Source organism: Ipomoea triloba, chromosome 2, assembly GCF_003576645.1.
Source record: "Ipomoea triloba cultivar NCNSP0323 chromosome 2, ASM357664v1".
Lineage (NCBI taxonomy): Eukaryota > Viridiplantae > Streptophyta > Magnoliopsida > Solanales > Convolvulaceae > Ipomoea > Ipomoea triloba.
In genome coordinates this window covers 20,046,060-20,062,464 of record NC_044917.1, presented here as the reverse complement: position 1 = coordinate 20,062,464, position 16,405 = coordinate 20,046,060, and positions in this window count along the sequence as shown.

The window sequence follows — 16,405 nt, the reverse complement described above, 5'->3', positions numbered from 1 at the left end:
ATGCTTGGAATTGGTGTGAGAGGTGTATCCCCGATGCTTAAATGTCTATCATTAAATAGTTTTTGCTTCTCGAGAATATTTGTTGAGTTGTATGACATCTAGCTAAACTCTCTGTACATAGCATGAGGGATTTCCCCCTCTCCTGTAGCTTTTGCATTCATTTTTGACTGACCGAGTGTCCAATTAAGTGATCCTAGTTATCTTTGGCTCTTATTTGCTTGTGGTTTGAAACGATTAAGCTTGTGTTTGAATTCTATTAGGTAGTCTTCGTTTCTAATCTCGTTTCTATTTCAATATCGATCTCAATTTACATTCCATGTATGAAATTAGGTTTTGCTATTTCAATTCGTAATATGAGTATCAAATTTTTATTTAGGGATTTAATTGTGCAATGTTGTGATGCCTAGTGTTGATCTTTAATTCTCAATTATGGAAGTTTATTTACTCTGTTTGTAATTTCTATTCTTGTTCCTGGATTGTAGTTTTGATTGCACTCTAAGAGTTGTGGCCAATCTGTTGGATGACTAAGGCCTTAATCTAAGCATGTTAGTGATTAGCTTTGAGGCTAGCTCATTACAATCATGATTCCTATGGATATCTAAGTTTAGATTTGTAGGTTGCCTAAGAAGCATTCCTAACTTAGGGACCCCTAGTACACTATTTGTGGAAATGAATTGGGAATAAACACCCTTGAATAGCCAATTTAGGTAAATCAACGTTTCATTGCAATAATTACACGGTGAGGCAATACAACCGAGCACGATTCGTTCCCTAGTTTCATTCCTTTGATTGTTTCATTACTTGTTTACTATATTTGATTGAATTCTTTACAAACAAATGCTTGTTACTTTATGCACCATGACAACCTCCCAAGTCCACTATGCATTCACTTAACTAATCGCTAAGTAATCTTCCGACGTGCTTCCTTCGATACCGATTTCTATATTTACGCACAAGGCTTAGGCGTTCGGTTGGAAGGGTTGATTGATTGGTGTATATCGTTCCCACTAGCGGGACCCTAGCTAAATAGGAGGTGAACTAAAATTGGTTTGAATGCTTGGAATTGGTGTGAGAGGTGTATCCCCGATGCTTAAATGTCTATCATTAAATAGTTTTTGCTTCTCGAGAATATTTGTTGAGTTGTATGACATCTAGCTAAACTCTCTGTACATAGCATGAGGGATTTCCCCCTCTCCTGTAGCTTTTGCATTCATTTTTGTTTGACCGAGTGTCCAATTAAGTGATCCTAGTTATCTTTGGCTCTTATTTGCTTATGATCTAAAATGATTAAGCTTGTGTTTGAATTCTATTAGGTAGTCTTCATTTCTAATCTCGTTTCGATTTCAATTTCGATCGCAATTTACATTCCATGTATGAAATTAGGTTTTGCTATTTCAATTCATAATACGAGTAGCTAATTTCTATATAGGGATTGAATTGTGCAATGTTGTGATGCTTAGTGTTGATCTTTAATTCCCAATTGTGGAAGTTGATTTACTCTTTTTGGAATTTCTATTCTTGTTCCTTGATTGTTGTATTGATTGCACTCTAAGAGTTGTGGCCAATCTGTTGGATGACTATGGCCTTAATCTAAGCATGTTAGTGATTAGCTTTGAGGCTAGCTCATTACAATCATGATTCCTATGGATATCTAAGTTTAGATTTGTAGGTTGCCTAAGAAGCATTCCTAACTTAGAGACCCCTAGTACACTATTTGTGGAAATGAATTGGGAATAAACACCCTTGAATAGCCAATTTAGAAAAATCAACGTTCCATTGCAATAATTACACGGTGAGGCATCACAACCGAGCACGATTCGTTCCCTTGTTTCATTCCTTTGATTGTTTCATTACTTGTTTACTTTCTTTGATTGAATTCTTTACAAACAAATGCTTGTTACTTTATGCACCATGACAACCTCCCAAGTCCACTATGCATTCACATGAGTAATCGCTAAGTAATCTTCCGACGTGCTTCCTTTGAGACCGACATCTATATTTACGCACAAGGCTTAGGCTTTCGGTTGGAAGGGTTGATTGATTGGTGTACATCCTAAATAGGAGGTTAACTTAAATTGGTTTGGATGCTTGGAATTGATGTGAGAGGTTTATCCCCGATGCTTAAATGTCTATCATTAAATAGTTTTTGCTTCCCGAGAATATTTGTTGAGTTGTATGACATCTAGCTAAAACTCTCTGTACATAGCATGAGGGATTTCCCCCTCTCCTGTAGCTTTTGCATTCATTTTTGACTGACCGAGTGTCCAATTAAGTGATCCTAGTTATCTTTGGCTCTTATTTGCTTATTGTTTGAAATGATTAAGCTTGTTTTTGAATTCTATTAGGTAGTCTTCGTTTCTAATCTCGTTTCTTTTGAATTCTATTAGGTAGTCTTCGTTTCTAATCTCGTTTCTATTGAATTCTATTAGGTAGTCTTCGTTTCTAATCTCGTTTCTATTTAATTCTATTAGGTAGTCTTCGTTTCTAATCTCGTTTCTATTTCAATATCGATCGTAGTCTTCGTTTCTAATCTCGTTTCTATTTCAATATCGATCTCAATTTACATTCCATGTATGAAATCTATTTCAATATCGATCTCAATTTACATTCCATGTATGAAATTAGGTTTTGCTATTTCAATTCGTAATATGAGTATCAAATTTTTATTTAGGGATTGAATTGTGCAATGTTGTGATGCCTTGTGTTGATCTTTAATTCTCAATTATGGAAGTTTATTTACTCTGTTTGGAATTTCTATTCTTGTTCCTTGATTGTAGTTTTGATACCAAATCGGGGAGTCTCTAAAAGCAGTGGAGAATTAGGACCAAAGGTGAGAGAAAACTAAAAGCCTCTCCGGGGCATGACAACAAGACTCTCGAACCACTTTCTAACTTCTCTACATGTTAGAGATTACTTGAGACTTAGCAGGAACATAACCATAAATCTATTCAAAACCTTCAACTGAAAAACTTAGAAACTCATGATATTTTNTGACTTGATCCTTTCATGGTAGATCTCATCATCTTGTCTTACATCTGGCTGAATCCCTTCTCTGGGCCAAATTTCTTTTGGAATGACCTTGTTCTGGGCGAAAATGTACCTCTGAAATTCTGGATAGTCTTCTTCTCGGACTATGATAGATTCCATGTGCTGCTCATAAATCTTCATAAATGGTTCTGCATGTCCTTCTAAAAATCTGGATACCCATGCTGTGACTTCCCTATGCAGATGAACTGTGAAGAATTTTGGACCATCTTGGCATAACTTCTTCCAGTATTTTAATGGATAAAACCAAGTTAAGAATTTTATTAAATCTTTCTCAACAGAAAGATCTAACTCTTTTCTTAAGCTAGGCCTGTGGAACTCCATTAAAATATGATACTCATGGCATAAATACCAAAATATCCAATTTAACTCTTCTGACCAATCTTGAACTTGAGCAATAAGGATTTGAGCAAATGGATATTTAGGGTGAATACCATATGGTTGTAGCATATGACCTCCATAGTATCTGAACAATCTGACTTCCCAATCTGTTCTTCTTTCTTCAAGGTATTCATGGCTCCATGGGAACTGGTTGACATCAATGTCTGGTGGAAAATCTGCATTTGATGAAGTGCTCTGGCTGGAACTTCCTTCATTGAACATATAGACTTCATAGAGCTTGGATTGGAACTGGAGTTGAGGAGTCTGCTGTGGTCTGGATAAAAAATCTGCAACCACATTCTTCTTTCCTGGAATATGGCGAACATCATAGTCGTATCTGGAAAACCATTGTTCCCATGTTAAAGCTTGAGCTTGTGGAATTTCTTTCCTCCTGAACTGCAACATTTTTGGAAAAGCTGACATGTCTAACTCAATAAGAAACTTATAACCGATCAAATGGAGTGGTAATGAAGTTCTGCATCTTTGAATCTACCACTGGAGTAGCCGCAAACAAACCTTTTTCCTTTGACTTCCTGTAGAAGTATTGCTCCCCAATAATAATCACTGGCATCTGTTTGTAGAATTCTGAGTCCTTCACCTGCTGGAATGTGCAATTGTGGTAATTCCCTAGTGTGCTCCTTCATCCATCGGATTGCCTTGGTTTGTTCTATGCTCCATTTTGGTGGTGACTTTTTCAACATCTTGGTGAGAGTGCTAACATGAGGGGCTATGTTGGGAACAAAATCTCGGATATAATTAATTATAGCAAGAAATTGTTGAACTTGCTGCTTTGTGAGGTTTTCATCAGGAAATTTGAGTAACTCCTGAGCAATATGCCTTCCTGGTTGAAACTTTCCCTGTTTAATATCCATGCCTAAAAACTGGATCTTCTGCTGGGCTAGTAACATCTTCTTTTCGGATAACATGATTCCAAAATTTTGGCATATCTCCATGAATTGTCTGATCAACTGGATGTGTTCCTCCATGGTCTTACTGAATAGTAAGATATCATCGATGTAAATGAGGGCTTTGTCAAGAAATGGCTCAAAGATCTTGGTCATCACTTTCTGGAATTCACTGGGTGCAATTTTGGGATACAAAAGGCTGTCTTGTATCTTTCTTCTGGCTTGATTCCTATCTGCCAAAATCCTGCTTTGAGATCGAACTTTGAAAACCATTGGGCTCCTGGGAGATATGAGAACATCATAGATCTCCTTGGTAATGGAAATTTGACATCTTTGAGACATTGATTCAAGGGTTGATAGTTGATAACAAGTCGTAACTTTCCCCTTGCTTGTTCTGCTCGCTTGTTCACATAGAATGCTTCACATGCCCATGAGGACTTGGATTCTGTGATTAGTCCTAACTTCTGCAACTCCTTACACTCTTGAACCGCCATTTTGAGATGTTGAGGATTCATTCCTGAGTGGCTGGCTTTGGTGGGGTTGATCACCTTTCCTTCTTTGAATGGAAGTTCAATAAAGAACTCTTCTCTGGTCCATAGGGGCTTACTGTGTTTCTTCATGAATTCGTCATGAGAGTCTGCACATAATTGTTCCACCAATTGTTGATTGATCTGGGTGATGGTATCCATGAAGTTGAGTTGCCACATTCTGTAATCTTCTTCATAGGGCTTGAAGTAGGGGCCTTTGCTAATTCCTCGTGATTGAACCAATACATTCATCATCTTGAAAGCATCAAATCCTAATAGCAAATCCCTTCTTGGAAGGCCACATCCAAGAACATGAATTTGGATCTTGCAGTTAGGAAGTATGGTAATCTCCAATGGTTCCTTCGTCTCCAATCCTGCATCAAAATCATCTCCAGATGCTGATGTAAGACGTTTCTGGGATGGTCTCCATGCCTCTTGAGGTAACAGCTTTGGGTTCATCATTGAGAACTGAGCTCCAGTATCAATAAGGGCTATGGCATCGAATGGCTTGCTTAACCGGTGCTTGATCTGTACTTTCACATGGAGTGCTTTGAACTCTTCATCTTCTTTTATCCCAAAATTGTATGAGATAAAATCTTCATCTTCTATGGAAAAGATTGTTTCTGCTGAAGGTTCGTCTTCTGGGCTGAGATAGCCATCCAGGTCTTCTTCGGCAATATCGTCATCAATAAGAGACATGACTTCCGATATCATTTTAGCCGCTTACTTCTCCTTGCAATCTTTGGCGTAGTGTCCTGGCTTTCCACAAACAAAGCATTTGTTAGATGCTTTATTTCCTCTCTTTTTTGGTTGTGCTTTCTGGTTCTGGGATTTTCTGAAATATCTCCTCCTTGGCTTCCATCCGATTNGGGTACAGGTTATTTGATTTTGAGGATATAATTGGCTGGGATGGAGTGGTAGTTTGTTCTGAAATGGTGAAAGGTCTAAAAACTTGCTGGTGTAAAGGGTGAGATGGATTTCTAATTTTCCAAGCAGAGAACAATCTTGTTTGAGAATCAGGTTGGGCTTGAGATGTGGGTAAAGGCAAAGTTGGTTGTGGTGGGGGTTGTGGATACTTTTGTTTAGGCTTACTTCTCCTATGGTACTCATCTAGAATGGAAGAATCTGTAGGAGGAAACATAGGGTTTCCAAACTGGAACGACGAACTTGTTAAGGAACTGGTTTGGTAAAATGGTGTCGGAGTAGAGGTAGCTGGGTATTTTTGGGGTGTTTCAAACAAATTGGGTTGGTAAGGTTGTTTGGGCCTGATCTCGGATCTCAACTGGTCTATCATGCTCCGGATAGAAGCAGTTTCGTTGGTTTGGTACTGAAAATGAGCTTGAAGGGATTGACCATAAGAAGGTCTCTCAAAAGGGATCTACTCCAATCTTTTCTCCAAAATCTGGATCCTTGAGTCAATCTTTGAATAGTATTCTCCAGATTTGTGGCTTAGCTCAACAAGATTGTTGGAAATTGATTTGAGGGTGCGGTTTTGAGCTAAGGCGTTCTCCGTTTGCCAATTTAAAGTCTGCTCAATGGATGGTTGTCCTCTTAACTGGCCTGTTGGTAATACTTCATTAGGAGCTGGGATCTTTGGTGCATGCATAGAACCTCCTCGCTGAAAACTTTCCAATGGGGGAAAGTCCTCCTCATAGGATTCTGAGATCACCATTGCTGGGATAGCTGGTGAAGCTGGAACTATTGTGGGCTCCTTTCTTAAGTACTCTTGCTCATAGCACTTAAGAGCTTTCTTTTTTCTTTGCAGGGGCACAGGTGGTGGTAGTGGTGACGGCGGATCTTCATCATCACTATCATCCTTCCTTCTGGATCTTCTCCTTCTAGGGGGCTTGCAGCTGGGTCTCTTCTGTGGCTCCTTTGTTGGGTAGCATTGCTTACAATCATCTTCACACAAATCGAAGAAACAGTGATTTGAGATGGGATCCTTAAACTAGAAAACTGGTTTACCAAGTTGGTCGAACGAATGAACAATTTCACTCATTCCTCTTTTTCCGTAACCAAGAAAAACTGGTTCTGCATCATCATCGTCTGGGTCATAGTCAAGGATCTCCTGGACATGCTCCTCTTGTCTTTCTCTAGCCTCTTCTACCATATTGATGGATGGTAGAAATTCTGTTCTTTTTAGATGGGCATGATTGAATGAGATTCCAACGGTACCATCTTTTCGCCTGCTGATGGTAGCCTCGTTGGATTCGATTGGCCTTCTGTTCTGGTGCAGCTTCTCATAGTTGGATATCCAAGTATCAGGGATGACTTGGATCAACTCCTCTTTTGTACATCTCCTGGGGACCTTAGTGCAGGTAACATTTCTCTGTTCATCAGTGACTAGGATGAGGGCTTCTCCTCCTCCTGGGATTTTCATATCGAAAGCATGGTCTTGCAATCGATAAGACATCTGGTAGTGGACAGTGGCTTCAATAGCATCTTGCTCAGCATGCTTAGCTCCAACAATATGGACTTGAATTTTAAACATATCTAGAAGATGCGGATCTTCTAAGGATACGTTAAAATTTGGGTAAACAGTAGCAAAGACAGTGCCAGAATCAAGTGTGACTTCCATAGTGGCTATCAACGCATGTTGGTATTCTAAGTACCTGGAATCAAGGAGACATAGCTTGGCAACTACGGGTTGACCCTTTCTGCCATGATAGGTTATGGCAAAACGGATTGCTCCAAAGTGGATATGGGTATATCCTTCTCTCCTCCAAATGGCTGGGAATTCATCAGGGATTTCAAGAGTAATGAACTGTTCTTGGTGGGTGGAATATATGGGACATCTGCTCATGGCTGAGGCTGAGATGTATTCTTTGGGAACTAAAGACCTTTTCTGGTAAATAGCTTTAAGGGATTTAACCAGAAGATTGGATTGGTTTCTTTTATTGAAAGCAGAGTATGGATTCAGAAGGGGCAGATGTGTTTCTTCTATTTTTTGGTCCTCTTTAAGATAATTTATCTCATAGAGATAATCCATCTTAGAAGAGAGAGATATTTTGAAATGAGGTTTTTCTAATGAAAAAGAAGAACGGCTAGGTACAATAGATGTGGATGTAGAAGCTGAAGAGGAAGACATATTTAAGAAATATGAAGGTTTTGAATAAAGAGATATGGCTGGCTCTGATACCAAATCGGGGAGTCTCTAAAAGCAGTGGAGAATTAGGACCAAAGGTGAGAGAAAACTAAAAGCCTCTCCGGGGCATGACAACAAGACTCTCGAACCACTTCCTAACTTCTCTACATGTTAGAGATTACTTGAGACTTAGCAGGAACATAACCATAAATCTATTCAAAACCTTCAACTGAAAAACTTAGACCAATCTGTTGGATGACTAAGGCCCCAAATCGGAGAGTCTCTAAAAGCAGTGGAGAATTAGGACCAAAGGTGAGAGAAAACTAAAAGCCTCTCAATCGGAGAGTCTCTAAAAGCAGTGGAGAATTAGGACCAATGGTGAGAGAAAACTAAAAGCCTCTCCGGGGCATGACAACAAGACTCTCGAACCACTTCCTAACTTCTCTACATGTTAGAGATTACTTGAGACTTAGCAGGAACGTAACCATAAATCTATTCAAAACCTTCAACAAAAAAACTTAGAAACTCATGATATTTTGCAAACTGGGAATTTTATATTTCAAACTGCGATATTTTACAAAGCAAACTGAACCTCCTTTTATAGGGATCAAGGATGGTTCTTGAAATACAATACAGCTGTTTACAATTATTACAATACATGTGGCCGACAAAGTGTGATGGCCTTCTTGACATAAAGTAAAGCTACCTTTTAATAAAGTTGTCTAATAATTCATACAACACGCCAAACTGATAAGATAACGCTGACATGACCCTGTCAGGACGGGGATCTTATCCTTGAAGATAAGATTTTTTGTTGCAGATGAGATTTGCCTTGCTGGAGAGATAAGATCAAATCTTATCCTTCACTCATGAATCTCTTTCCTTTCCAGTTTTGTGGGTTCCAATCTGGTTGCTTTGTCTTCATGACCATCCATTCTCCATGAAATTGAAGATCCATTACAGAGTCTTCGTCTGATGCTGTGTCGCTTTCTGTGGAGTAGCCAGAGTAGCTGGGGTAACCCATGTGGTTAACCCATTCTTGCCTATCCATACCAGATTGCCTTCTCTTCGTTCTCCAAACATCCTTGTTCCACTGGCTCTTGTGTTCTGACCTTTTCTTTTGAGACTTTTGAGCATAAGCTTTCTCAATCTTTTCGACTTCTTCAAGCACTGAATCTATATCATCAAGGTTCCAAGGATCTTGTGACCAGATATCTTCCTTCTGGGTCTGGTGTAGCTCATAGTAGTACTGGTTTTTTGCTGACTTGATCCTTTCATGGTAGATCTCATCATCTTGTCTCACATCTGGCTGAATCCCTTCTCTGGGCCAAATTTCTTTTGGAATGACCTTGTTCTGGGCGAAAATGTACCTCTGAAATTCTGGATAGTCTTCTTCTCGGACTATGATAGATTCCATGTGCTGCTCATAAATCTTCATAAATGGTTCTGCATGTCCTTCTAAAAATCTGGATACCCATGCTGTGACTTCCCTATGCAGATGAACTGTGAAAAATTCTGGACCATCTTGGCATAACTTCTTCCAGTATTTTAATGGATAAAACCAAGTTAAGAATTTTATTAAATCTTTCTCAACAGAAAGATCTAACTCTTTTCTTAAGCTAGGCCTGTGGAACTCCATTAAAATATGATATTCATGGCATAAATACCAAAATATCCAATTTAACTCTTCTGGCCAATCTTGAACTTGAGCAATAAAGATTTGAGCAAATGGATATTTAGGGTGAATACCATATGGTTGTAGCATATGACCTCCATAGTATCTGAATAATCTGACTTCCCAATCTGTTCTTCTTTCTTCAAGGTATTCATGGCTCCATGGGAACTGGTTGACATCAATGTCTGGTGGAAAATCTGCATTTGATGAAGTGCTCTGGCTGGAACTTCCTTCATTGAACATATAGACTTCATAGAGCTTGGATTGGAACTGGAGTTGAGGAGTCTGCTGTGGTCTGGATAAAAAATCTGCAACCACATTCTTCTTTCCTGGAATATGGCGAACATCATAGTTGTATCTGGAAAACCATTGTTCCCATCTTAAAGCTTGAGCTTGTGGAATTTCTTTCCTCCTGAACTGCAACATTTTTGGAAAAGCTGACATGTCTAACTCAATAAGAAACTTATAACCGATCAAATGAAAATTAAATTTTTTAATTCCATTTTTCACGGCTAAAATCTCTTTATAAGTGGAGTGGTAATGAAGTTCTGCATCTTTGAATCTACCACTGGAGTAGCCGCAAACAAGCCTCTTTCCTTTGACTTCCTGTAGGAGTATTGCTCCCCAATAGTAATCACTGGCATCTGTTTGTAGAATTCTGAGTCCTTCACCTGCTGGAATGTGCAATGGTGGTAATTCCTTGGTGTGCTCCTTCATCCATCGGATTGCCTTGGTTTGTTCTATGCTCCATTTTGGTGGTGACTTCTTCAACATCTTGGTGAGAGTGCTAACATGAGGGGCTATGTTGGGAACAAAATCTCGGATATAATTAATTATACCAAGAAACTGTTGAACTTGCTGCTTTGTGAGGTTTTCATCAGGAAATTTGAGTAACTCCTGAGCAATATGCCTTCCTGGTTGAAACTTTCCCTGGTCAATATCCATGCCTAAAAACTGGATCTTCTGCTGGGCTAGTAACATCTTCTTTTCGGATAACATGATTCCAAATTTTTGGCATATCTCCATGAATTGTTTGATCAGCTGGATGTGTTCTTCCATGGTCTTACTGAATAGTAAGATGTCATCGATGTAAATTAGGGCTTTGTCAAGAATTGGCTCAAAGATCTTGGTCATCACTTTCTGGAATTCACTGGGTGCAATTTTGAGACCAAAAGGCATTACCTTCCATTCAAGATGATATCCTGGGATACAAAAGGCTGTCTTGTATCTTTCTTCTGGCTTGATTCCTATCTGCCAAAATCCTGCTTTGAGATCGAACTTTGAAAACCATTGGGCTCCTGGGAGATATGAGAACATCATAGATCTTCTTGGTAATGGAAATTTGACATCTTTGAGACATTGATTCAAGGGTTGATAGTTGATAACAAGTCGTAATTTTCCCCTTGCTTGTTCTGCTCGCTTGTTCACATAGAATGCTTCACATGCCCATGAGGACTTGGATTCTGTGATTAATCCTAACTTCTGCAACTCCTTACACTCTTGAACCGCCATTTTGAGATGTTGAGGATTCATTCCTGAGTGGCTGGCTTTGGTGGGGTTGATCACCTTTCCTTCTTTGAATGGAAGTTCAATAAAGAACTCTTCTCTGGTCCATAGGGGCTTACTGTGTTTCTTCATGAATTCGTCATGAGAATCTGCACATAATTGCTCCACCAATTGTTGCTTGATCTGGGTGATGGTATCCATGAAGTTGAGTTGCCACATTCTGTAATCTTCTTCATAGGGCTTGAAGTAGGGGCCTTTGCTAATTCCTCGTGATTGAACCAATACCTTCATCATCTTGAAAGCATCAAATCCTAATAGCAAATCTCTTCTTGGAAGGCCACATCCAAGAACATGAATTTGGATCTTGCAGTTAGGAAGTATGCTAATCTCCAATGGTTCCTTCGTCTCTAATCCTGCATCAAAATCATCTCCAGATGCTGATGTAAGACGTTTCTGGGATGGTCTCCATGCCTCTTGAGGTAACAGCTTTGGGTTCATCATTGAGAACTGAGCTCCAGTATCAACAAGGGCTATGGCATCGAATGGCTTGCTTGACCGGTGTTTGATCTGTACTTTCACATGGGGTGCCTTGAACTCTTCATCTTCTTTTATCCCAAAGTTGTATGAGATAAAATCTTCTTCCGGAACTTCATCTTCTATGGAAAAGATTGTTTCTGCTGAAGGTTCGTCTTCTGGGCTGAGATAGCCATCCAGGTCTTCTTCGGCGATATCGTCATCAATAAGAAACATGACTTCCGATATCATTTTAGCCGCTTGCTTCTCCTTGCAATCTTTGGCGTAGTGTCCTGGCTTTCCACAAACAAAGCATTTGTTAGATGCTTTATTTCCTCTCTTTTTTGGTTGTGCTTTCTGGTTCTGGGATTTTCTGAAATATCTCCTCCTTGGCTTCCATCCGATTCTCCTGGTGTTTTGAGGATTCTTCCTGAAGCGAGTGAAATTTCTCCTTCTTACTCTGGGTTTGTCTCCACACACTCCATTGCATGAGGATCCTATTATGAGATTTGGCTTCTGGCATGCTTTGGAAAGAATTGATTCATGCTTTCTCAAGGTCTGGAACTTGTTGTGGATCTGGCAAATATTGTCTAGGCTTTCAAATATTGCTTGCCTAATCTGCCCAGTTGAAAGATGTGTTATGGATCCATGATTCTTTTTGATAAGTTGATCTGTACTGTCTGCCAGCAGGGGTGGTAAGGATGAAACAAAAGCTTGCTTGAGATTGTTGTCAAATCCCAGAAAATAGAAAACTTTTGTCATCCTTTTGAAGTGTTCCTCTAAGTGCCTTTTCTCATAAGACAGGCACTTCATTCTGAAAAACTCCGTTCTCTTCTGTTCTACTTCATCTTCATGTTTACCCAGAAATATGAAGTAAATCATTGAAACGGCTTCCTGGAGAGGTAGTCCTAAGAACATCATCTTGAATGCCCCATCTGCTTTAGACCACCAATCTTTAAGAATTCCGGTGAACTTTGCTGTAAATTCCATCAGGATTTTGAAAGTATCTCGTTCTACTAGATTCCTAGTAGTCATCCATGTGTGGAACTCAGCAAACTTCTCTCCCCACTTTTCTGGTGATAAATCATCAATTGTAAAGAATTGATAATTTACTCCTTTGTGCATCACCATTTCCGTGGCATTTTCAACACCAAAGTATTCTTCCTCTGTATGACCCATTGGTTGATCAGCAGGTTGTTGAGTTGTGTATCCACCAGTTGATGATTCTGCCGGATCTGCCATAAATGCAGGGTTTTCCGACTCCTCGGAATCTTCTCCTTCTGGATCTGTATATCCTTCTGATTCTGACTGAGTTGCTTCAGATTGGTAGCCAGATTCTTCTGATATTTCTCCAGTACTATAAGCTTCCATGACTGGTAGATTTCTCTCAGGTGGGTCTGGACCTTTGATAACAGAATCAAAAAGATCCTTATCTGTGATTGTTTCATGGAGCATCATTTGGGTTGTATTTGGTGGAGGGTACAGGTCATTTGATTTTGAGGATATAATTGGCTGGGACGGAGTGGTAGTTTGTTCTGAAATGGTGAAAGGCCTAAAAACTTGCTGGTGTAAAGGGTGAGATGGATTTCTAATTTTCCAAGCAGAGAACAAACTTGTTTGAGAATCAGGTTGGGCTTGAGATGTGGGTAAAGGCAAAGTTGGTTGTGGTGGGGGTTGTGGATTCTTTTGTTTAGGCTTATTTCTCCTATGGTACTCATCTAGAATGGAAGAGTCTGTAGGAGGAAACATAGGGTTTCCAGACTGGAACGACGAACTTGTTAAGGAACTGGTTTGGTAAAATGGTGTTGGAGTAGAGGTAGCTGGGTATTTTTGGGGTGTTTCAAACAAATTGGGTTGGTTAGGTTGTTTGGGCCTGATCTCGGATCTCAACTGATCTATCATGCTCCGGATAGAAGCAGTTTCGTTGGCTTGGTACTGAAAATGGGCTTGAAGGGATTGACCATAAGAAGGTCTCTCAAAAGGGATCTGCTCCAATCTTTTCTCCAAAATCTGGATCCTTGAGTCAATCTTTGAATAGTATTCTCCAGATTTGTGGCTTAGCTCAACAAGATTGTTGGAAATTGATTTGAGGGTGCGGTTTTGAGCTAAGGCGTTCTCCGTTTGCCAGTTTAAAGTCTGCTCAATGGATGGTTGTCCTCTTAACTGGCCTGTTGGCAAGCTACATATCTAAACTTTGATTTCCATAGGAATCATGATTGTAAGGATCTAGCCTCGAAGCTAATCACTGGCAAGCTTAGATTATGGCCTTAATCATCCAAGAGATTGACCACAACTCTTAGAGTGCAATCAAAACTACAATCAAGGAACAAGAATAGAAATTCCAAACAGAGTAAATCAAATTCCACAATTGAGAATTAAAGATCAACACTAGTCATCACAACATTGCACAATTCAATCCCTACAGAAAAATTTGCAACTCATATTATGAATTGAAATAGCAAAACCTAATTTCATACAAGGAATGTAAATTGCGATCGTAATTGAAATTGAAACGAGATTAGAAATGAAGAATTCCTAATACAATTCAAACACAAAGCTTAATCATATCAAACCATAAGCAAATAAGAGCCAAAGATAACTAGGATCACTTAACTGGACATTCGGTCAGTAAAAAATGAATGCAAAGGCTATAAGAGAGTGAGAAATCCCTCATGCTATGTACAAAGAGTTTTAGGTAGATGTCGTACAACTCAAGAAAAGTTCTGTAGAAGCAAAAATTATTTAATGATAGACATTTAAGCATCGGGGATACACCTCTCACACCAATTCCAAGCATGCAAACCAATTTAAGCTCACTTCCTATTTAGCTAGGGCCACCAATCAATCAACCCTTCCAACCGAACGCCAATGCGTTGTGCGTAAAAATAGATGTCGGTCTCGAAAGAAGCACGTCGGAAGATTACTTAGCAATTAGTCAAGTGAATGCATAGTGGTTGTCATGGTGCATAAAGTAAAAAAGCATTTGTTTGTAAAGAATTCAATCAACTAAAATAAACAAGTAATGAAACAATCAAATGAATGAAACAAGGGAACGAATCGTGCTCGGTTGTGATGCCTCACCATGTAATTATTGCAATGGAACGTTGATTCAACAAAATCGGCTATTCAAGGGTGTTTATTACCAATTCCATTCCGCAAATAGTGTACTAGGGGACTCTAAGTTAGGAATGCTTCTTAGGCAAGCTACATATCTAAACTTAGATTTCCATAGGAATCATGATTGTAAGGAGCTAGCCTCGAAGATAATCACTAACAAGCATAGATTATGGCATTGACCACAACTCTTAGAGTGCAATCAAAACTACAATCAAGGAACAAGAATAGAAATTACAAACAGAGTAAATCAAATGCCACAATTGAGAATTAAAGGTCAACACTAGGCATCACAACATTATCCCTAGTGAGAAATTAGCTACTCATATTATGAATTGAAATAGCAAAACCTAATTTCATAGAAGGAATGTAAATTGTGATCGAAATTGAAATAGAAACGAGATTAGAAATGAAGACTACCTAATAGAATTCAAACACAAGCTTAATCATTTCAAAGCATAAGAAAATAAGAGCCAAAGATAACTAGGATCACTTAACTGGACATTCGGTCAGTCAAAAATGAATGCAAAAGCTACAAGAGAGGGAGAAATCCCTGATGCTATGTACAAAGAGTTTTAGCTAGATGTTGTACAACTCAAGAAATGTTCTGTAGAAGCAAAAACCATTTAATGATAGACATTTAAGCATCGGGGATACACCTCTCACACCAATTCCAAGCATGCAAACCAATTTAAGCTCACTTCCTATTTAGCTAGGGCCTTAAAGCCGATCCCACTAGTGGGAACGGTGTACACCAATCAATCAACCCTTCCAACCGAACGCCTAACCTTGTGCGTAAAAATAGATGTCGGTCTCGAAAGAAACACATCGGAAGATTACTTTGCGATTAGTCAAGTGAATGCATAGTGGTCGGAAGATTACTTTGCGATTAGTCAAGTGAATGCATAGTGGACTTGGGAGGTTTTTGCGATTAGTCAAGTGAATGCATAGTGGACTTGGGAGGTTGTCATGGTGCATAAAGTAAAAAAGCATTTGTTTGTAAAGAATTCAATCAACTAAAATAAACAAGTAATGAAACAGTCAAATGAATGAAACAAGGGAACGAATCGTGCTCGGTTGTGATGCCTCACCATGTAATTATTGCAATGGAACGTTGATTCACCAAAATTGGCTATTCAAGGGTGTTTATTCCTAATTCCTTTCCACAAATAGTGTACTAGGGGACTCTAAGTTAGGAATGCTTCTTAGGCAAGCTACATATCTAAACTTAGATTTCCATAGGAATCATGATTGTAAGAAGCTAAACTCGAAGATAATCACTAACACGCTTAGATTAAGGCCTTAATCATCCAAGAGATTGGCCACAACTCTTAGAGTGCAATCAAAACTACAATCAAGGAACAAGAATAGAAATTCCAAATAGAGTAAATCAAATTCCACAATTGAGAATTAAAGATCAACACTAGGCATCACAACATTATCCCTAGAGAGAAATTAGCTACTCATATTATGAATTGAAATAGCAAAACCTAATTTCATAGAAGGAATGTAAATTGCGATCGAAATTGAAATAGAAACGAGATTAGAAATGAAGACTACCTAATAGAATTCAAACACAAGCTTAATCATTTCAAAGCATAAGAAAATAAGAGCCAAAGATAACTAGGATCACTTAACTGGACATTCGGTCAGT